Below are 23,548 nucleotides of genomic sequence, written 5' to 3' on the forward strand. Positions count from 1 at the left end.
GATATATTTCTTTCCTGTGAGAAAAACCTGAAATTTTCTGCAAGAAATCTGCCTGCGTTTTTTTGCACGTTTTTGGTGCGTTTTTTTCCAGACATTTCCCAATGCATTTGATAGTGGGAAATCCGCAAAAAAAAAAAAAAAAAAAAAGCAAAATTAATGAACATGCTGCGTTTTTTACCGCGATGCATCGTGTGCACAAAACATGCGGAATTCATTCTAAATGATGGGATGCATATTGTATGCTGTTTTTTTGCGGTTTTTAGCGTTTTTATTGGGAAAAAAAAAAACCGCGAAAAATCAGCAACGTGTGCACACAGCCTTAAAGGGGATTTCCAGTTCCAGAAAACTAGTCTGTGGCTATAGTATTTTTTATTTTTACCCATTGTACTTTTTTTTTTCGTCTTATAAACATTTTTAACTGATCGCAGGGCATGTTTACACAGAGCAATAATCAGGAATAGGTCTTCATATTAACTTTTTTTTTTTTTCCTAAGGCTTTATACCATTGCTCAATTGTGTAATTGTGGCTTCGATTTGACAGTGTCGGTCCCCTTGACCCTTCCCCACTCACAGGATAAACCATGGGCGATTGTAAGGAGAAGCCTTTGCCCGTGGTTTGGGCAGCATGAACCTCCTGAAAGTCTCCCTTTAGCTGAATGAGGCTAAAATGCAATGCCATCTAAATATCAAAAGTAAAGAACCCCTTCAATAAGTGCACACACAAAAAATGAAACTGTTGTAAAAACAAAAAAATAAATAATGGACATTCCACAAGCTATTAATAAAACCAGGAATCCATGATTTACTTGAAGACGCTGCAATTGTTAGAAGGGAAATGTGTGGAGTCTTCAGCTGCAAAACTAGATACTTGCAGACCACCAGCCTCTAATAATAAATCCTCCTCATATTGGAGGAAGCTGATGGACTGGTCCGGTCACATTCTCCTCCATCAGCAACAGTTTAATGGACATAAGTGCTGCTCAGTTTGTGAGAAAAGCTGCACTAACGGGAGAGAGAAATTGGCCAACCCCTTTAACCCCTTCACCCCAAAGCCTGTTTTCACCTAAGTGACAGGGCCAAGTTTTACAATTCTGACCACTGTCACTTTATGAGGTCATAACTCTGAAACGCTTCAACGGATCCTGGCGATTCTGAGAATGTTTTCTCGTGACATATTGTACTTTATGATAGTGGTAAAACTTCTTCGATATGACTTGCATTTATTTGTGAAAAAAACAGAAATTTGTCGAAAATTTAGCAATTTTCAAATTTTCCGTTTTTATGCCCTTAAATTAGAGAGTTATATCACATAATATAGTTAATAAACAACATTTCCCACATGTCTGCTTTACATCAGCACAATTTTGGAAACAATTTTTTTTTGTTAGGGAGTTATAAGGGTTAAAAGTTGACCAGCGATTTCTCATTTTTGCAACAAAATTTGCAAAACCATTTTTTTTACGGACCACCTCACACTTGAAGTGACTTTGAGGGGTCTATATGAAAGAAAATGCCCAAAAGTGACACCATTCTAAAAACTGCACCCCTCAAGGTACTCAAAACCACATTCAAAAAGTTTATTAACCCTTCAGGTGGTTCACAGGAATTTTTGGAATGTTTTAAAAAAATTGAACATTTAACTTTTTTTTTTTCACAATTTTTTTTTACTTCAGATCCAATTTGTTTTATTTTACCAAGGGTAACAGGAGAAATTGGACCAAAAAAGTTGTTGTACAATTTGTCCTGAGTACGCCGATACCCCACATGTTGGGGTAAACCATTGATTGGGCACATGGCAGAGCTCGGAAGGGAAGGAGCGCCATTTGACTTTTCAATGCAAAATTGGCTGGAATTGAGATCGGAACCCATGTCGTGTTTGGAGAGCCCCTGACGTGCCTAAACAGTGGAAACCCCCACAAGTGACAGCATTTTGGAAAGAACACCCCCTAAGGAACTTATCTAGATGTGTGGTGAGCACTTTTAACCCCCAATTGTTTCACTAAAGTTTAGAATGTAGCGCTGTGAAAATTAAAAAAAATCATTTTTTCTTTCCACAAAATGATGTTTTAGCCCGCAATTTTTTTTTTCCCAAGGGTAACAGGAGAAATTGGACCACAAAAGTTATTGTCCAATTTGTCCTGAGTACGCCGATACCCCATACATTGGGGGGAACCACTGTTTGGGCGCACGGCAGAGCTCGGAAGGGAAGGAGCGCCGTTTGAAATGCAGACTTAGATGGATTGGTCTGCAGGTGTCATTTGCAGAGCCCCTGATGTACCTAAACAGTAGAAACCCCCCACAAGTGACCCCGTATTGGAAACTAGACCCCCATGGAACTTATCTAGATGTGTTGTGAGAACTTTGAACCAACAAGTGTTTCACTACAGTTTATAACGCAGAGCTGCGAAAATAAAAAATATATTTTTTTCCACGAAAATTATATTTTAGCCCCCACGTTTTTATTTTCCCAAGGGTAACAGGACAAATTGGACCCCAAAAGTTGTTGTCCAACTTGTCCTGAGAACGCTGATACCCCATATGTTGGGGGGAACCACTGTTTGGGCGCACAGGAGAACTCGGAAGGGAAGGAGCACTGTTTTAGTTTTTCAAAGCAGAATTGGCTGGAATTGAGATCGGACGCCATGTCGCGTTTGGAGAGCCCCTGATGTGCCTAAAGAGTGAAAACTCCCCAATTCTAACTGAAACCCTAACCCCAACCCTAACCCCAGCCCTAGCGCTACTTTCACACTAGAGTTTTTTTTGCATACGTCGCAATGCGTCGTTTTGGGGAAAAAACGCATCCTGCAAAGTCATCTGCAGGATGCGTTTTTCCCCATAGCCTAACATTAGCGACGTATTGACACGTCGCAAGCGCCGTGCGACGTTGCGTCGTGTTGTGGCGGACCGCCGGCAGCAAAAAACGTTACATGTAACTTTTTTTGTGCCGACGGTCCACCATTTCCGACCGTGCATGCGCGGCTGGAACTCCGCCCCCACCTCCCCGCACCTCACAATGGGGCAGCGGATGCGTGGAAAAACAGCATCCGTTGCCCCCGTTGTGCGGTGCTTGCACAGTATGCGTCGGTATGTCGGGCCGACGCAGCGCGACGGCCCCGTACCGACGCTAGTGTGAAAGTAGCCTAACGGGAAAATGGAAATATATTTTTTAAAATTTTATTATTTTTCCCTAACTAAGGGGGTGATGAAGGGGGATTTGATTTACTTTTATAGCGTTTTTTGGGCGGATTTTTATGGTTGGCAGCCATCACACACTAAAAGACGCTTTTTATTGCAAAAAATAGTTTTTGCATCACCACATTTTGAGAGCTATAATTTTTCCATATTTTGGTCCACAGAGTCATGTGAGATCTTGTTTTTTGCGGGACGAGTTGACGTTTTTATTAGTACCATTTTCGGGTACATGACATTTTTTGATCGCTTTTTATTCCGATTTTTGGGAGGCGGAATGAACAAAAACCAGCAATTCCTGAAATTCTTTTAGGGGGGGCGTTTATACCGTTCCGCGTTTGGTAAAAAGGATAAAGCAGTTTTATTCTTCGGGTCAGTACGATTACAGCGATACCTCATTTATGTAATTTTTTTATGTTTTGGCGCTTTTACACAATAAAAACTATTTTATATAAAAAAATAATTGTTTTTGCATCGCTGTATTCTGAGAGCTATAACTTTTTTATTTTTCTGCTGATTATGCTGTATGGTTGCTTTTTTTTTGCGGGACAAGATGATGTTTTCAGTGGTACCATGGTTATTTATATCCGTCTTTTTGATCGCGTGTTATTCCACTTTTTGTTTGGCGGTATGGGAATAAAGCGTTGTTTTTTGCCTTGTTTTTTTTTTTTTTACGGTGTTCACTGAAGGGGTTAACTAGTGATATAGTTTTATATGTGGGGTCGTTACGGACGCGGCGATACTAAATATGTGTACTTTTATTGTGTGATTTTTTTTATTTAGATAAAGAAATGTATTTATGGGAATATTTATATTTATTTTTTTTTCTTTATTTAGGAATTTTTTTTTTTTTTTTACACACATGTGGAATTTTTTTTTTTTTACTTTGTCCCAGGAGGGGACATCACAGATCGGTGATCTGACAGTGTGCACAGCACTCTGTCAGATCACCGATGTGACAGGCACATTGCAGAGGCTTGCCGGCGCCTGCTATGAGGAATATGCCGGCAAGCAGGGTCATCTCATGACCCGGAAGGAGTCCCGCAGCCATCTTGGATCCGGGGACTCCTTCCAGGTCACCGGAGCAGCGCGATCTCATCGCGTTGCTCCGGTGGGAGAGCGCAGGGAGCCCCCGTCCCTGCGCGATCCCCCTCTATGCCGCTGTCACTATTGACAGCGGCATCAGAGGGCTTAAATGCCCGCGATCGGCGGGTGGGCATTGCTGCGGGGTGTCAGCTGTCATATACAGCTGACACCCGCACCCGATCACCACGGCGCTCAGCGTGAGACCGCGGTGATCGGGGCGCCGTACTAGTACGGCGCATGTCAGGAAGGGGTTAAAGAAGATGTCTTGGCATTTTTTCCGCAAATATGCATGTAAATGTGCTTTACATCAAAACACCAATCACTGTCTTCCCTAGTTCCCAGCGCTGCTCCTCTTTTGGCCCACACGCCCGGTAATCAGACTAGACGGCCCTTGTAGAGGGTTTGTGTGTGGCACTGAAGTCAGGGTGTTAATTTATGCCTATGGAGCCTTGTTTGGACTATGAAGAGTGATTCTGTCTCTGATTATATATATATATATATATATATATATATATATATATATATATATATATATATATATATATATATATATATATATATATATATAATTTATTTTCTTGGCTTTTCTGTGTACACCTCATCACGGTTATAGATTGCAGATGGAGCTTTTTAGTTGACATGTGACACTGGAGTCGCAATGTCGCTGGGTAGCCTAGAAATAAATGGAAGCTGTCATTTGCACTAAACTGCTGCCACCTTTGTTGGCTCGCCTAACAGTTTTCTACATGGGTCCACACAAGCATCTTATGAACAGACTCATCAGTGGGCCTAGGAACAGTGAGCGAAGCACTTTGCTTAAAAAAAAACTGCAACCGGTGATCAAGATTTTGTTGACAACCAACATCCCTTTTTAACCCCTTTCCAACATCGCGAGTAATAGTACGCCAATGTTGGACACCCTCCCTTTCATGTGGGCTCCGGCGGCGAGTCCACATCTTTTCCAGCACGTCAGCTGTTTTGAACAGCTGACATGTGCCGCTAACAGTTGCGGGAGGAATCACGATCCTACCGTGGCTGTTAACACGTTAAATGCCGCTGTCAAACTGACAGAGGCATATAACATGCGCTTCCATAAATCCCGCCCATCAGCACATGTGTCACCAGAGGTCTCTATGGTTGTCACTGCTGGTTTGCTATGAGCACCGCCCAGTGGTCGGCGCTCATAGCAAGTCTGCTACATACAGGAGATCTGATCATCGCCTGTATGTGGCAAAGCCAATCAGGTTATGGCAGCTTCTAGTCTTCCATGGAGACTATTGAAGCATGCCAAAAGTAAAAAAAAAAAAAAAAAAAAAAAAAAGGAAAAAACTGAACAAAAAACTAAAGTTCAAATCAGCCCCCTTTTGCCCCATTAAAAATAAAATTTTAAAAAATATCAAACATACATGTATTTGGTATCACCACATTCAGAATCACCCGATATAGATTATATATATAAAAAGAATTAACCCGATTGCTAAACGTCGTGAAGAGAAAGGAAAAAAAAAAAAAATGTAAAAACGCCAGAATTACATTTTTGGGTGGCCTCACCGCAACATTCCATTAAAATGCAATAACAGGTGATCAAAAGATCATATCTGCACCAAAATAGTATCTTTAAAAACGTCAGCTCGGCGCGTGAAAAGTAAGACCACAACCAACCCCAGATCACGGAAAATGGAGACGCTACAGGTATTGGAAAATGGCGCAATTTTTTTTTTTTGTAAACAAAAGTTGGAATTTTTTTTTTCACCACCAGATAATAATAAAAAAAAACCTAGACATGTTTAGTGTATGAACTCGTAATGACCTGGAGAATCATAATGGCAGGTCCGTTTTAGCATTTAATGAACCTAGCAAAACAAAACAATTGTGGAATTGCACTTTTTTTTTTTTTGCAATTTCACCACATATGTAATTTTATTCCCATTTTCCAATACACGATATGTTAAAACCCAATGGCGTTGTTCAACAGTCCAACTCGTCCCGCAAAAGACAAGCCCTCACGTGGGGGAAAAAAAAAAAAAAAGAAAAGTTATGGCTCTGGGAAGAAGGGAAGCAAAAAACGAAAACGCTAAAAACTAAAAAACCTCAGGTCATGGAGGGGTTAAAGAATATAGTGAAAGTTGAACTTCTTACTAGGGATGAGCGAATAGCTTTGGATAACTCCTTAGGCTACTTTCACACTAGCGTCGTGCACTGCACGTCACAATGTGACGTTGCGGCGTACCGACGCAAACTGTGAAAGCGCCGCACAACGGTGGCAGCGGATGCAGTTTTACAACGCATCCACTGCCCCATGGTGAGGTGCGGGGAGGCGGGGGCGGAGTTCCGGGCGCGCATACCCGGTCGGACAAGACGGTCACGACGCATGAAAAAAACGTTACATGTAACTTTTGTGGCGACGGTCCGACGCAACCGTCGCACGACGGTTGCGACGTGTGGCAATGCGTCGCTAATGCAAGTGTATGGAGAAAAAACTCATCCTGCAAGCAATTTTGCAGGATGCGTTTTTTCAACAAAACGACACATAGCGACGTGCAGAGCACGACGCTAGTGTGAAAGAGGCCTTATCTGAATAGCTGCATCGGGAACCCGGATACTTGGTGCGCTCCTGATAATTAGGCTATGTGCACACGTATTTGTGAGGGCTGCGGATTTGATAAATCCGCAGAGCAAAAGCACTGTTTTTTTCCTGCGGATTTACCGCGGTTTTTGTGCGGATTCCACTACGGTTTTCTATTATGGAGCAGGTGTAAAACCACTGCGGAATCCGCACAAAGAATTGACATGCTGCGGAATGCAAACCGCTGCATTTCCGCATGGTTTTTTTCGCAGCATGTGCACTGCGGATTGCGTTTCCCATAGGTTTACATTGTACTGTAAACGCATGGGAAACTGCTGCGGACCCGCAGCTGCGGAAACGCGGCGAATCCGCAGCAAGATCTGCAGCGTGTGAACATATTTAGCTGTTCGGTGCCGCAGTTGCATGTGTCACGACTAGTGTTGAGCGATACCGTCAGATACTTGAAAGTATCGGTATCGGATAGTATCGGCCGATACCCGAAAAGTATCAGATATCGCCGATACCGATACCAATACAAGTCAATGGGACACCAAGTATCGGAAGGTATCCTGATGGTTCCCAGGGTCTGAAGGAGAGGAAACTCTCCTTCAGGCCCTTGGATCCATATTACTGTGTAAAATAAAGAATTAAAATATTGATATACTCACCTCTCCGGAGGCCCCTGGACATCACCGCTGGTAACCAGCAGCCTTCTTTGCTTAAAATGAGCGCGTTTAGGGCCTTCCATGACGTCACGGCTTCTGATTGGTTGCGTGCCGCTCATGTGACCGCCTCGCGACCAATCACAAGCCGTGACGTCATTCTCAGGTCCTAAATTCCGAATTCTAGGACCTGAGTATCAAAAAGTACAAAAGTATCCGATCTCGGTATCTCAATTCCGATACCGCAAGTATCGGCCGATACCCGATACTTGCGGTATCGGAATACTCAACACTAGTCGCGACTGTATGACAGTCACAACACATGAAGAGAGACAAACAAACAGGCTATCCATGCATGTGTTGTGACTGTCACACAGCCGCGAGACATGAAGCTGCGGAGCCGGACAGCTGATTATCGGGAGCACTCCAGGTTCCCGATGCAGCAATTCAGTAAGCGCAATAGCTATTCGGATAAGGCGTTATCCGAAGCTATTCGCTCATTCCTACTTCTTACCCATTTTCAAAACTATATATTTTCCCCACATTTCCTTCACAAATGGAGAAGACACCCCAAATACAGATCTCATCCAATCCTACCAGCTGACTGTATTCAGCGGACGGGTGAACAATTTTGGGGTCGTTCCCTCTACAGGTGCAAAGAACCCACATAATACATATAATATCAGTGTCCATTCCCCCATATTACAGATATTCAGAGAACACCGACATTTTATTACAAGCCGAGAAGCATGGCAAGTTTTCCGTTTTTACTCACTTTGATATGATTCTCACAGTGAAAAAAAGATTCCATATGAAAATCAGTCATAAAAAGGTATGGTGTAGCCCAGGACACTTTGTTCTGTCAAACTACAGTCATATCGAAGCCTTAAGACTTTTTTTTTTTTTCATGAATTGTTGCACTTTTATTTAAACTTAAAGATTAAACATTTTACAAAATGTGCATTTGGACAGGCTGAAATTCAGCGAATGAATGTTCGCGGTCACTGTGTATGAACATGTTAGGCTACTTTCACACTAGCGTTAACTGCATTACGTTGCAAATGCGTCGTTTTGCCGAAAAAACGCATCCTGCAAAAGTGCTTGCAGGATGCGTTTTTTTCTGCATTGACTAACATTAGCGACGCATTTGCGACACAATGACACACATCGCAACCGTCGTGCGATGGTTGCGCCGTGCTGTGGCGGACCGTCGGGAGCAAAAAACGTTACATGTAACGTTTTTTGCTCCCGACGGTCCGCTTTTTCCGACCGCGCATGCGCGGCCGGAACTCCGCCCCCACGCACTTCCCCGCACCTTACAATGGGGCAGCGGATGCGCTGGAAAAATGCATCCGCTGCCCCCGTTGGGCGGCGGAGACAATGCTAGCGTCGGGGACCTCGGGTCGAGCCCGACGCTAGTGTGAAAGAAGCCTTAGTAATCACTGGAACAATGAGTAAAGCTCTCATTTGTCAAGTGATTGGACCATTTGCGGTGGCACAAAGGTCATAGTTATCTGCAGCACATTGCTCTGTAGGTAGAGGGAATATGCTGCCGATTACATGATACTATGGGGACTGTCGAGCTTCAGTAGCATCTGGAGAGTGCATTCATTGCTTCCAATACCAGTACGGCCCATGTTGGACCCATAGGTAAGTATGACAATGCCTCAAGGTCTTATTTTATGATAACCCAAGGCTAATATATATTGTATTAGCTCTGGGCAGGTATTTAGAATTTACTGTTCTGTAAGCCAACAAGGGGAATGGAAGAAAACAATGGCATATGTCAAATTGATCCATGATATCGTTCTGTTATCACCTTTACAGCATATGGATACAGCTGGCAAAAATACAACATATTAAGGGATGGGGAGGTCTATATTATCAAGCCAACAGGGGCATCATAACACGGAAAGTGGGCTGACTAGTCTGGAGCAACTAACACCATAATTAGTATAGGAAAATGGGACATTATAAATGCTTTTGTTAAATATTTGATAATATACAGGGCTGGTTAGGTGGAGAATTTAGTCATAGAAAGGTGAATACTGCTGGGTTGGAGGGCATGGGGGACCTGACAGGTTCTCTGATATCCAAGGCAAAAAATGCACAAGGCAGTCACATCGGTACGTTTGCAGATGTGTCTTAAACAGGGTATCAACATGACAATGCCTGGCCACATGTTGCTCGTACTACTGTGAGCATCTTACATAGTCTAAATGTGATCTCATGTCTGCAGCGTCTCTGGACTTGTCTCCCATCGGGGTCCTCATTGGTTGGTGATTACACAGAAGTTGCCAGCAGCGGATCTTGATGATTTGTCCAGTGCATTAACCTTCCTCAGAAAACCATTAAAGGGAACCTGTCACCCCCAAAAAGGAAGATGAGCTAAGCACACCGGCATCAGGGGCTTATCTACAGCATTCGAGAATGCTGTAGATAAGCCCCCGATGTATCCTGAAAGATGAGAAAAAGAGGTTAGATTATACTGAACTAGGCGGGCGGTCCGGGGCCTCCCATCTTCATAGGATGACGTCCTCTTCTTGTCTTCACGCTGCAGCTCCGGCGTACTTTGTCTTCCCTGTTGAGGGCAGAGCAAAGTACTGCAGTTCGCAGGGCCTCTCTGACCTTTCCCGGCGACTGCGCACTGCAGTACTTTGCTCTGCCCTCAACAGGGCAAAGTACGCCTGCGCCGGAGCGTGAAGACAAGAAGAGGACGTCATCGTAAGAAGATGGGAGGCCCGGACCGGACGCCCATCGGACCGCACCGAGGACCGCCCCTGAGTGAGTATAATCTAACCTCTTTTTCTCATCTTTCAGGATACATCGGGGGCTTATCTACAGCATTACAGAATGCTGTAGATAAGCCCCTGATGCCGGTGGGCTTAGCTCCCCTTCAATTTTGGGGGTGACAGGTTCCCTTTAATAACTTCAGTGTTCACAGCCGAGACTGCAAGTGCCGGGAATTCTGCATGAGGCACTTATGCTAAATACATTGAGATAAAATAGTTTGAAAATTTTGATTATATTTGCATTGAAGTAACATGTCTCCATCCTGTGAGATTTCCATAATTTATGACTTTTCCTTTCAATTTTTATGAAAAACACCTTTTCAACATGTTTGAGAACTGAGTCAAAGCTCTTTTTGTTGTCTGTATGCTTTTTTTGTATGTAAAAAAAAACAAACAAAAAAAAAAGCTATAAACCTGACAAAACTTAGAACATTGTTTACTTGCCCTAGTTGGTTTAAGGGTAATGCTTACACATATTATGGTGTCTTGGATGTCAGTCATATACGTCCAGCAGAGAACACTATAAAATACGAACTGGGGCTAAAACATTGCCTGCACCCACAGCCTCCGGGGTCACAAATGGGAGAGGAAAAAAAAAAAAACACAACAACTTGCCACCAACGACAATTCTGGCCTGAAAAGCGTTGGTAGATGTGAAACGGCCATTGCCTGTACCTTGTATCTAACAATTTATCACAGATGTGCCGCCAGTTTCTTTATACTTTGCATTGGACCTTTGAAGCGATAAACACACCAGCATCACATCCATTAGCCACAAGCCCCACTGTCTGCTCCAACCCCCACTGGCACAAGGCAAGACATGCACCCGCGCCACAAACCCACATCCCCCAAATACCGAGGCAACACCTGCACAAGCCCCCCCACCTCCGAGGCACCATAAGAACTCCCATCACCCCACCTCCAAGGCAACATCCGCACAAGCCTCCCATCCCTCCATCGACGAGGAACCGCAAGCCCTCCCATCCCCGAGGCACTGCAAGCCCCCCATCTCCGAGGCACCGCAAGCCCATCACCCCACCTCCGAGGCACCATAAGAACCCCCATCACCCCACCTCCAAGACAAAATCCGCACAAGCCCCATCCCTCCACCTCCGATGCACCATAAGAACCCCCATCACCCCACCTCCGAGGCAACATCCGCACAAGCCCCCCATCCCTCCACCTCCAAGACACCGCAAGCCCCCATCAGCCCTCCGAGGCACCGCAAGCCCCCCCATCCCTCCACCACCGAGGCACCGCAAGCCCCCCATGCCTCCACCACCGAGGCACCGCAAGCCCCCCATCCCTCCACAACCGAGGCACCGCAAGCCCCCCCATCCCTCCACCACCGAGGCACCGCAAGCCCCCCATGCCTCCACCACCGAGGCACCACAAGCCCCCCATCCCTCCACCACCGAGGCACCGCAAGCCCACATCACCCCACCTCTGAGGCACCGCAAGCCCCCATCACACCACCTCAGAATCACCGCAAGCCCCCCATCAGGCCATCTCAGAGGCACCGCAAGCCCCCCATTACCCCACCTCTGAGGCACCACAAGTCGCCCCCATCACCCCACCTCCGAGGCACCACAAGTCCCTATCACCCCACCTCCGAGGCACCACAAGTCCCTATCACCCCACCTCCGAGGCACCACAAGTCGCCCCCATCACCCCACCTCCGAGGCACCACAAGTCCCTATCACCCCACCTCCGAGGCACCGCAATCCCCCCCATCTCCAAGGCACCTCACGCCCTTATCCATCCTGAAGCAACAAACGCCCCATACCCCGCTGTGACAGACTATGCGTCCGCACCACACTGCCACATTTCTCCCTGACACTTTCCCCCCACAGCCCCAGATGCCCCTTCCAGCAACAAAATCTCCACCACAGGACCCTCAAACCGAGAACCGCACCTGTGTGACCGCGGCAGAAGGACACGCGCCCCAACCTCTGTATGTATGTATGGTTGTTAGGTGCCATACAGACTGAGGCGACAGGAGCGGAGGAGAGCTGCACCGGGGCTGGGCCGGGGACACCGGAGCCGCTCTCCTCTCCCGGGCTCCCGCATATAAGGCCGCCCCGCCAGCCGCTCAGTTACCGCCAAACCCAGGCAGCGGCGCCGAGCGCCCTCCGTCCTGAGGCGGCCTGTCCCCTCCGCGGAGGATCTGTCCGGCTCCATGCACGCAGGAGGACGCGAGCTGCTCGGGTGGATATATGGTTTTTTTTTTTTAATAACCAGGGAGTTTTTTGTATTTTTTTAATATATTTTTTCCCCTCACGAAATTAAAAAAATATAATAATAAAAAAAAAATGGTAAAAATATAAATGCGCGTAAAAACCGCGGGAACCGGCCGGGCGCGCAGAAATCTGTAATAATATAGTCCGCGTAATCATGAGGTGAAAAAATGGCGCACAAGCCGTCTAGAAACATATAGAAGTGACAGATTGTGGCGGCCGAGCGGCGCGACAGATCCGGCTGCACAAGAAAAAAAAGGCAGCAGAGAGGAAAATGGAGGAGAGGCCCAGAGGAGAGTCAGCGCCATCCGCAGCCCGGAGCAGCGCCATCCTGGGGAGCAGCGCGCATCGCACCGCCTCACAGCGGCTGCTCCTGGGCCCGGGCTGCACACAGCTTCCCAAAATACAAATAACGATAGAGGGAGACAAACACCCCATCAGCCGCCCGAACCGGAGCCCCATCGTGACACCTAGAGGCCGGAGAAAGATCCTGCAAAACCGCCTCTCCCCCTCTCCTTACCTCCCTAGAGCAGCTTTTTCTCTGTTTTTTTCTGCTTTTCCGCCAGATTTGGATGATCCAGACTCTACAAACCGGCGGGCGGCCGAGAACGGAGGCGCCAAGGCGATAACCAGCTCACCGTTTAATCTCTCCGAAACCCCTGCTTCACAAAATGGCGGAATAATCGGTGACTGAGCATGCGCACTCCGAGGCGTGGCCAGAAGGGCTTCTGGGAGTTGTAGTTTTGGAAGCGCTTGTAGACTAGGAAACTACATAACCGCTCCGGGGAGGGGGGAGGGAGAGGAGACGCGGTTTGGGCGCCAAAGTTTGAAAGGTGATGACGTAAGAGGAGGCCGTGCAGCCCCGGATGTTGGGGCAGGTGAGGTACAGGGGGGCTCCAGTGAAGTGCTCACATTAGAGGGTTCTAAAGTACAAGACTTATATGGAAATTATATTTGAACTTTACATAAACTTGCATTTGCTAAAAATGTGTAATTTTTCTTTTTCGCGCCAGCGCGTTGGCTGCCATCCTTACTGATCGTAAAAGGCCATGAAAGTGTTTAATTTTTATTTATTATTTTTTTTAATCCTTTTATTCTTCTCTGTGCCTCACCGTCATCCGTCGGGTGCTCACTGTGTCCCTGGGCGGCTCGTGCTGGGCCGGGAGGGATCTGCTCAAGTGCGGTAAGGGTCACACGACCACACGGTGCGCGCCTCGACCACACGGTGCGCGCCCCGACCACACGGTGCGCGCCTCGACCACACACGACCACACGGTGCGCGCCTCGACCACACGGTGCGCGCCTCGACCACACGGTGCGCGCCTCGACCACACGGTGCGCGCCTCGACCACACACGACCACACGGTGCGCGCCTCGACCACACACGACCACACGGTGCGCGCCTTGACCACACACGACCACACGGTGCGCGCCTTGACCACACACGACCACACGGTGCGCGCCCCGACCACACACGACCACACGGTGCGCGCCCCGACCACACACGACCACACGGTGCGCGCCTCGACCACACGGTGCGCGCCTCGACCACACACGACCACACGGTGCGCGCCTCGACCACACACGACCACACGGTGCGCGCCCCGACCACACACGACCACACGGTGCGCGCCCCGACCACACACGACCACACGGTGCGCGCCCCGACCACACACGACCACACGGTGCGCGCCCCGACCACACACGACCACACGGTGCGCGCCCCGACCACACACGACCACACGGTGCGCGCCCCGACCACACACGACCACACGGTGCGCGCCCCGACCACACACGACCACACGGTGCGCGCCCCGACCACACGGTGCGCGCCCCGACCAGACACGACCACACGGTGCGCGCCCCGACCAGACACGACCACACGGTGCGCGCCCCGACCAGACACGACCACACGGTGCGCGCCCCGACCAGACACGACCACACGGTGCGCGCCCCGACCAGACACGACCACACGGTGCGCGCCCCGACCAGACACGACCACACGGTGCGCGCCCCGACCACACACGACCACACGGTGCGCGCCCCGACCACACAGTGCGCGCCCCGACCACACACGACCACGGTGCGCGCCACGACCACATGGTGCGCGCCTCGACCACACGGTGCCCACCGCGCTCTCACACACGGACAGGTCCCTCCCTGGAGCCATCAAGACCACAAGTCCGGGCTGCGAGTGAGAGGCCGGGGATCAAAGGGTTAAGTGAGGAGACGAAAGTACTGATTTAGTTAGGGTAAGTTCACACTAGGCGGTTTGTTTTTTCTGCATTTTTTTTCTGCAGCAAAACCTGATCTCTTGGCAGGAAAGAAGCTGCAGAAAAATAGCAGATTTTGCTTTTTTTGCTGCAATTTTTTTTTTGTGTGCAGTTTTGGCATGCAAGATTTGTCTCTTGTGCATGCTAATAAAGTTTAGTAAAAAAAAAAATCCTAAAATTTGCATTAAAAAAAGCCTAGTGTGAACTTACCCTTATTTGATCATTGTAACATCACCCCCGCCTTACTACATATCGCAGTGATTGTCTTTCCGCTGTTTCTAACATCACGCTGCATCAACGGCTGTCAATCATCGTGGCAGGGAATGATTACAACCAACACTACCTGTATAGTGAACAGTGACTGTAATCGCTCTCTACCAACGCCTATATAACTGAAAGCTGGCGGCTACCAGGAGGAATAAAGTTCATTTTTACTCTTCGCCACGACAGCACCCCACTGGACAGCACCCCACTGGAGAGAGGGATCCGCCCCGCAGGAACAGGAAACCTATTGAGAAATAAAAGAGGGCGGTCCGCCTCTCCTCCTCAGTTTAGGTTTCCTGTTCCTGCAGGAACGACAGGATTTCTATGAAGAAAAAATACCTGGGCATGCACGCCGCCTGTGCGGTGTCTTTTAAGAACGGCAGGGGCTGCAGTCCAGAGGCAGCGTCGGGGGAGATCCGTTTGACGGCTCCCTCCTCGCCTGACAGAAGCCCGGATGATGACCTGGTCCGGGTAAGGCCGCCGGGCATCGTTTCCGAAGCAGGTGGCAATAGCAGGCGCCGGAATCCTCGCTGAGCAGGTGAGGACAGCGTTCCGGAAGTGAGTCCGGGGCTCGGACTGCGCACGCGCCGACCACCACCAAGGATTACCCGGAAGTATAGCTTGAACTTCCGGAGTATCCAAGCTGCGGCCGGCGGCGGGGGGAAAGGTGCGGTCCTTGCGCATGCGCAAGAGGGAGGACGCTTAGGCGCCATATTTAAATCAAATGAGCGCTACTATCCGGCGATGTAAGATGTCATCCCCAGGTGCCATGGACCCTGAAACAGGAGACCAAGTACCCCCTGCCAAAGATCGTCCCAGCAAAGGATCTTCAGACACCGGTCATAAGAGCGGTTCGGTGATCAGATCCAGGACAGGATCTCGGGCTTCTGATCCGGTATTATCAGCTTCACTGGGTGAGTGTGAGTGACTCTACCTATTAAGCTAATGCTATTTCCCCTCTCTCTCTCTCTCTCCCTCCTCCTTCTCTCATCAGCGCACGGGTCAGGGTAAAAAACGTGAAAAAACAAAACATAAAGAATGTGCTCTATGTAGCCAGCCCCTACCCGACTCATACCCCAAAAAACTTTGTCAAGGCTGTATATCTGAGACCACACAAGGAGCAGCAATGTCCATTACGGACTTGCGTACCATTATCAGGGAAGAATTAAGAGCCATATCCCAAGATAAACCGCATAAAGCCAAACCCAAAATACCGACACCCTCGTCAAATTCAGACAGTGACCAGGTTGTGTGTTCAGACGCCTCCCTGTCGTCATCATCATCATCATCATCTTCATCGTCTGAAATTGAGGGACGTCCTTGCTTCCCGGTGGAAAGTGTGGACAATTTAGTGAAATCAATACGAGACACTATGGGGTGTGAAGAGACAAAAGGAGCACAAACCACGCAAGATATAATGTTTGCGGGTTTGGCAGAGAGAAAAAGGAGATGCTTTCCGGTCATACCGGCAGTGAAAGCGTTAATAAAAAGGGAGTGGGAAAAGCAAGATCAGAGAAGCTTTTTACCCTCATCGTCAAAACGAAAATACCCGTTTAGTGACGACGAGCTTCTCACATGGACAAAAGTCCCTAAAGTTGATGCTGCTGTAGCCTCTACCTCGAAGCAGTCAACTCTGCCTGTAGAGGATGCGGGACTGCTCTCGGATCCTCTAGATCGCAAAGCCGAGTCCTCCCTAAAAAGATCCTGGGAGGCAACCGGGAATATTTAAGCCAGCAGTAGCAAGCACTTGCACAGCCAGATCAATGCTCATATGGATAGATCAATTGGACCAACAAATTGAGAATAAAACCCCAAGAGAGAAATTACGGGCAGCCATCCCCTTAATACGGGGTGCAGCAGCCTTCATGGCAGACGCATCCGCGGACTCCCTTCGGTTAGCGGCAAGGTCTGCAGGTCTGGTAAACAACGCAAGGCGTGCACTATGGATGAAAAGCTGGAAGGGCGATGCGCAGTCAAAATCTAAAATATGCGCCATCCCATGTGAGGGTGAGTTCCTCTTTGGCAAAACTCTAGATGACATACTAAAGAAGGCGAAAGACAGGAAAAAAGCTTTTCCTGACTCTTCCATTCCTTTTTATAGGAGAGCCTTCAAAAGGAGACCGTTTGGCAAAAGAAAGCAAACGGATAGGTCTACAACATGGACCGCTAAAGATGAAAAGCAGAGAGGTACCATGTTCAGAAGACCCAACCCCTCAAAAGATAACAAATACTGAGGATATACCAGTTGGGGGTAGATTGAAGTTTTTCGCCACTCAATGGGAAAAGATAACATCTAGCTCGTGGGTTTTAAATATCATCCGAGATGGAATTAAATTAAAATTCTCTCGTGTCCCCCACGAGTCTTATATTATAACATCTTTCAGCTCGCCTATACAGCAACAGGCGTTAGAGCTTGAAATTCAAACCCTATTATCAAAACGGGTCCTAGTCCAAGTTCCGGTGGGACAGGAGGGTAGGGGGTTCTACTCTCCCCTATTCCTAATCTCTAAACCCGACGGTTCTTTCAGGACAATCATTAACCTTAAAAAACTCAACTTATTTATCGAAAATTATACCTTTAAAATGGAGTCCATTAGATCCACCATAAAGCTCCTCTTCCCAAATTGTATGATGGGGGGCATTGATCTAAAAGATGCATATTATCATCTCCCTATTCATAACAGATACCAGAAATTCCTCAGGGTGGCGGTAAAAATCAACAACGAGGTTCATCATTTTCAATATGTGGCCCTGCCCTTTGGCCTCTCAACAGCACCGAGGATCTTCACCAAGATAATGCTAGAGGTGATGGCCTACCTTCGCCAGAAGGAAACCTTGATTGTGCCCTATCTGGATGATTTTCTGGTAATAGGAAATTCAGCTACTCAATGTACTGACCGTTTAGCTCACACAATTTCCTCTCTACAGGGCCTGGGCTGGATAATCAATACCGACAAATCCAGACTCACTCCACTTTCCCGTCAAGCGTTCTTGGGGTTCCATTTAGACTCTATATCTCAAAAGTGTCTTCTGCCACAGGTAAAAATTTCACTGATCAGACACAAAGTCCTAGCCGCAATAAACAATCCACATATATCCCTAAGACAGGCTATGTCATTATTAGGGTCTTTAATCTCTTGTATACCTGCAGTAAGATGGGCTCAACACCACACTAGAACACTGCAACATCAAGTTTTACAAGAGGATAAACGGTTATTGGGTCATCTAAATGCAAAAATAACCTTATCTCAGGAGGTTTTAACTTCCTTAGAGTGGTGGCTAGACTCAGACCATTTGATGAGTGGGGTTCCATGGGTAATAACGCCATCTCATACCATAACCACTGACGCCAGTCCTCATGGATGGGGCGCTCATATGGGGAATGATTATTGCCAGGGATCATGGAGCATAGAGGAAAGCTGCAGCTCCTCTAACTTCAAAGAACTAAATGCTGTAAAGTACGCCTTATACCATTTCCTCCCACAGCTTCGGGGGAAAAACGTCAGAGTCCTGTCCGACAACACCACCACCGTGGCGTATCTAAACCGTCAAGGAGGTACGCGATCAGAGACTCTGATGTCTTCTGCTACGGAAATTTTAAATCTAGCAGAAAATCATCTAGCATCCCTTACTGCGTTGCACATAAGAGGAGCAAGCAATCAGCAGGCGGACTTTCTAAGCCGACACACCCTAAAACAAGGGGAGTGGTGTCTAAACCAACAAATTTTCCTGGACATAGTATCTCTTTGGGGCCGTCCTCAGATAGATCTCTTCGCCACAAGAAGAAACAGAAAAGTTCAGAGATTCGCCTCCCTATCACCAGCGGATCATCCGGACATTCTGGACGCTCTCCAAGCCCCTTGGCAGTTCAGTCTGGCGTACGCGTTTCCTCCGATCATATTGCTACCTCAAGTCATACGCAAAATCAGGGAGGAAGGGGCGAGAGTTGTACTGATAGCTCCATTCTGGCCCAAGAGACCATGGTTCTCGTGGCTACAGACTATGTCGATCTCAGATCCTTGGGTCCTCCCCTCAACGCCCAATCTTCTCTTCCAAGGTCCGTTTTTCCACCCTCAGGTGGACAATCTTCACCTGACGGCCTGGAACTTGAGAGGCAGATGCTAAGGTCAAGAGGGTTCTCGGGGGGTTTGGTTGATACACTTCTCCATAGTAGGAAACCCTCCACCACAAAAATCTATACGAGAGTATGGAAAAAATTCCTGCAATTCCATACATCTACCAATACATCAGAAATTCCTATATACTCTATCTTGGAATTTCTTCAAAAAGGGAGAGAACTGGGTCTAACTGTAAACACCTTTAAAGGTTCATGTTTCAGCACTAGGAGCCCTCTATGGCCATAACATCGCGGGGGATAGATGGGTATCCAGATTTATTACGGCCTGCGAAAGAATGAATCCAGTTAACATACCTAGGATTCCACCCTGGGATTTAAATTTAGTCTTACAAGCCCTAACAGACTCTCCATTCGAGCCAATAGACTCAATATCAATTAAATGTCTATCACTAAAGACGGCCCTCTTGGTAGCACTGACTTCAGCTAGGAGAATCAGTGACATCCAAGCACTCTCCATAGATCCACCTTTTTTGTTAACCTTTCAGGATAAACTAATTCTTAAACCAGACCCTTCCTATCTACCCAAAGTAGCGAAAAAATTCCACAGGTCACAAGAAATAATCTTGCCCACTTTCTTCAGTAATCCATCCACTCCTAAAGAACAAAAATATCACACTCTAGACGTTAAAAGAGTAGTGTTAAAATACATTGAAAAGACCAGCAGCTGGCGACAGAGTAGGGCTCTGTTTATTTCCTTCCAGGGTGTCAAGAAGGGTCATGGAGTAACAAAAAGCACCTTATCCCGGTGGATCAGAGAATCTATCAGACTGGCTTACTCCGCGAGGAAAGAAATCCCTCCGGAAGGCATAACGGCACACTCCACCAGAGCGATGGCATCCTCCTGGGCAGAGAGGGGAGACGTCCCGATTGAAACTATATGTAAGGCGGCAACGTGGTCAAATCCTTCTACATTCTATAACCACTATAGGCTAGACCTATCGTCAACTTCTGACCTAGACTTTGGCAGGACTGTCCTCAGCACGGTGGTCCCCTCCCTAGGTGATGGTCTCTGAAAGATCTCCAGTGGGGTGCTGTCGTGGCGAAGAGTAAAAAGCCGGATTACTCACCGGTAATGCTCTTTTAATGAGTCCACGACAGCACCCTCTTACATCCCGCCCTAGATCAATATAATACTGATTGAGTAAATTCCTTTTAATCATAAGCAAATAAGTTTAAAGAATGAAATAAATGATATTTGCCTAATACTGGCGGTCCTCCGGGTACTCTGAAATCAAAACTGAGGAGGAGAGGCGGACCGCCCTCTTTTATTTCTCAATAGGTTTCCTGTTCCTGCGGGGCGGATCCCTCTCTCCAGTGGGGTGCTGTCCAGTGGGGTGCTGTCGTGGACTCATTAAAAGAGCATTACCGGTGAGTAATCCGGCTTTTCTCCCAGTAGCTGCAGTTTATGTAAGGCAGCCAATCAGCATTGTAGCCTGCAGATTATTTATTTTGAGAGCACCATTGATTCCATGGTGCTGGCTGTACGTGAGGAGGTCTTGCATACAAAATGTAAATTACGATGAACAAACTAATAATGACAGACTGCTACACAGGACTGTGGAGTTGGTAAGCCAAACCTCCGACTCCTCAATTTCCATGACTCCGACTTCACAAAAATGGACTCCACAGCCCTGCTGCTACATAGGGGAGAAGGCCCTGCCCTTGCACACTTACAGTCTGCAGGGTGATGGGGAGGTTGCAGCATCATCGGTGGTAACTTTGGTGGTGGTGAGGTGGCAGCTGGGTTATTGCAGGCTGTAAGCTTTCTTGATGCATTTTCAAGTTGTCTGAAAGTGTCTCCAACATTAGGAAATCAGACGTGTGGTGGCACAGAATTCTAGAAGATTGGGGGATGCTCAAGAGAAGTCTTGGAGGCAATTGGGTGAGAAACGTATGAGTGTGAAGGAGAGAAGATCTTGGGAGGACTAGAGTTAGGGTACTGTCACACAGTACCATTTTGATCGCTACGACGGCACGATCCGTGACGTCGCAGCGATCGTATGATTATCGCTCCAGCGTCGTAGACTGCGGTCACACGTTGCAATCACGGCGCTGGAGCGATGCCGAAGTCCCCGGTAACCAGGGTAAACATCGGGTAACTAAGCGCAGGGCCGCGCTTAGTAACCCGATGTTTACCCTGGTTACCAGCGTAAACGTAAAAAAAACAAACAGTACATACTCACATTCCGGTGTCTGTCCCCGGCGTTCTGCTTCTCTCCACTGTGTAAGCGCCATAGCCGGCAAGCACAGCGGTGACGTCAGACGTCACCGCTGTGCTCGCTTTCCGGCTGGCAGACGCTCACACAGTGGAGAGAAGCTGAGACGCTGGAGGACAGACACCGGAATGTACCGTATTTTCCGGCGTATAAGACGACTGGGCGTATAAGACGACCCCCCAACTTTACCAGTTAAAATATAAAATCTTCTTAAAAGTCGGGGGTCTTCTTATACACCCTATGTCGTCTTATAGGGCCGGTGAATATGTGCCTTTTGGGGGGGGGGGGGAGTGATCCTGATGACGAGGGGGCGTCTCACAGGAAAGTGAGTATCCCCCATTACCTTATCGTAGCGGTGCAGCGTGGGGGTCTCAGTGCTGGGAGTGGCGGCGGCGGCTGCTGTGCTCTGGTGCGGCGGCTGCTGTGCTCTGGTGCGGCGGCTCCTCTTCTGTGTGGGGCCTCTGTGCTGTGAGGTGGCGGTGGCGGCGGCATATCTTTATCCAGTTGGGGCTCCTCCGGCATCTCCTTAGCCCTGGAGGCCCCGCCGCAACTCCATCGGTGCAATGCAGCGGCCATTTTCCCGGAGGCAGCTCAATAGGTGCGATGCGGTGGCCTCCGGGAAAATGGCCGCTGCTCAGATTCAGATCTCGTCCCGAAATCTCGGGACACGAGATCTGAATCTGAGCAGCGGCCATTTTCCCGGAGGCCACCACATTGCACCGATGGAGTTGCGGCGGGGCCTCCAGGGCTAAGGAGATGCCGGAGGAGCCCCAACTGGATAAAGATATGCCGCCGCCACCGCCACCTCACAGCACAGAGGCCCCACACAGAAGAGGAGCCGCCGCACCAGAACACAGCAGCCGCCGCCGCTCCCAGCACTGACACCCCCACGCTGCACCGCTAGGATAAGGTAATGGGGATTACTCACTTTCCTGTGAGACGCCCCCTCGTCATCAGGATCACTCCCCCTCCCCACCCACCATATACACCGGCGTACAAGACGATTCCCGGCGTATAAGACGACCCCCGACTTTTAAGAAGATTTTCGGGGGTTAAAAAGTCGTCTTATACGCCGGAAAATACGGTAAGTATGTACTGTTTGTTTTTTTACGTTTACGCTGGTAACCACGGTAAACATCGGGTTACTAAGCGCGGCCCTGCGCTTAGTTACCCGATGTTTACCCTGGTTACAAGCGAACACATCGCTGGATCGCTGTCACACACAACGATCCAGCGATGTCAGCGGGTGATCAAGCGACGAAAGAAAGTTCCACACGATCTGCTACGACGTACGATTCTCAGCAGGATCCCTGATCGCTGCTGCGTGTCAGACACTGCGATATCGTAACGATATCGCTAGAACGTCACGAATCGTACCGTCGTAGCGATCAAAATGGTACTGTGTGACAGTACCCTTAAGGACAGACTGGAGAGGTGCAAGATTGTAAGCAGGTAGGCCACAGACGAGGAGGTTGAAGTGGTCGAGGTGGGAAATGATGAGGGCATGGACTAACGTTTTAGCAGATTGAGAGTTGAGGAAAGGATGGATTCTTTAAATATTTTTGCGTTCGAAGCAGCAGGAGGCGGAGAGAGCTTGGTTCTGCGGTTTGAATGACAGGGCAGAATCAAGGGTTACTCTGAAGCAGCTGAAATTCAGTACTGCGGATGGCATGATGTCATTCATTGTGATAGATCAGGTAGGGGGTTAGGTGAGATGGAGGAAAGATGATGAGTTTGGTTTTGTCCACATTATAGAACGCTGTAAATAAGCCCTGAAAGGCGGTGGCCGTATCTTATATCGGCCAAATCTGGTGACAGGTTCCCTTTAAGTTTTAGGAAGCGTAATGAGAAGGAGGATATGGCTTATAGACACTGGGATTCTGGACAGCAGAGAGGTAAATCTGAGTATCGCAAGCGTATAAGCGATACTTTATGCCATGGACTGGTCCCAGGTCAAAGGTATAAATGGAGAAAAGTAGGTGTCCCAAGGCAGAGCCTTGAGGGACACCAACAGAGAGATGGGTGGATGAGGAGGTAGTATAAGAATGGGAGACACTAAATGTGTGGTTATTAAGGTGTGAAGAGATCCTGGATAGGGCAAGGTCTTTGACACTAAGGGTACCGT

At 48.1% G+C, this 23,548-nt stretch overlaps 1 protein-coding gene and 1 long non-coding RNA gene across 3 annotated transcripts in view; one reads left to right on the top strand and one right to left on the bottom strand.

Annotated features, from left to right (window-relative positions):
* Positions 1-13,271, bottom strand: part of CTCF (CCCTC-binding factor) — a 28,093-nt gene extending 14,822 nt beyond the window's left edge. The window contains exon 1 of one of the 2 annotated variants that reach the window (XM_077287285.1): positions 13,171-13,271. The gene's annotated coding sequence lies outside the window, so the exon portion shown is untranslated. Of the gene's footprint in view, positions 1-13,052 lie in introns of both variants that reach the window. The other variant, XM_077287284.1, reaches the window with a different exon arrangement.
* Positions 13,272-13,323: 52 nt separating this feature from the next.
* Positions 13,324-23,548, top strand: part of LOC143806585 (uncharacterized) — a 57,840-nt gene continuing 47,615 nt past the window's right edge. The window contains exon 1 of the long non-coding RNA XR_013221514.1: positions 13,324-13,410. This is a non-coding gene — a long non-coding RNA (uncharacterized LOC143806585). The remainder of the gene's footprint in view (positions 13,411-23,548) is intronic.

Source organism: Ranitomeya variabilis, chromosome 2 (genome assembly GCF_051348905.1).
Source record: "Ranitomeya variabilis isolate aRanVar5 chromosome 2, aRanVar5.hap1, whole genome shotgun sequence".
NCBI lineage: Eukaryota > Metazoa > Chordata > Amphibia > Anura > Dendrobatidae > Ranitomeya > Ranitomeya variabilis.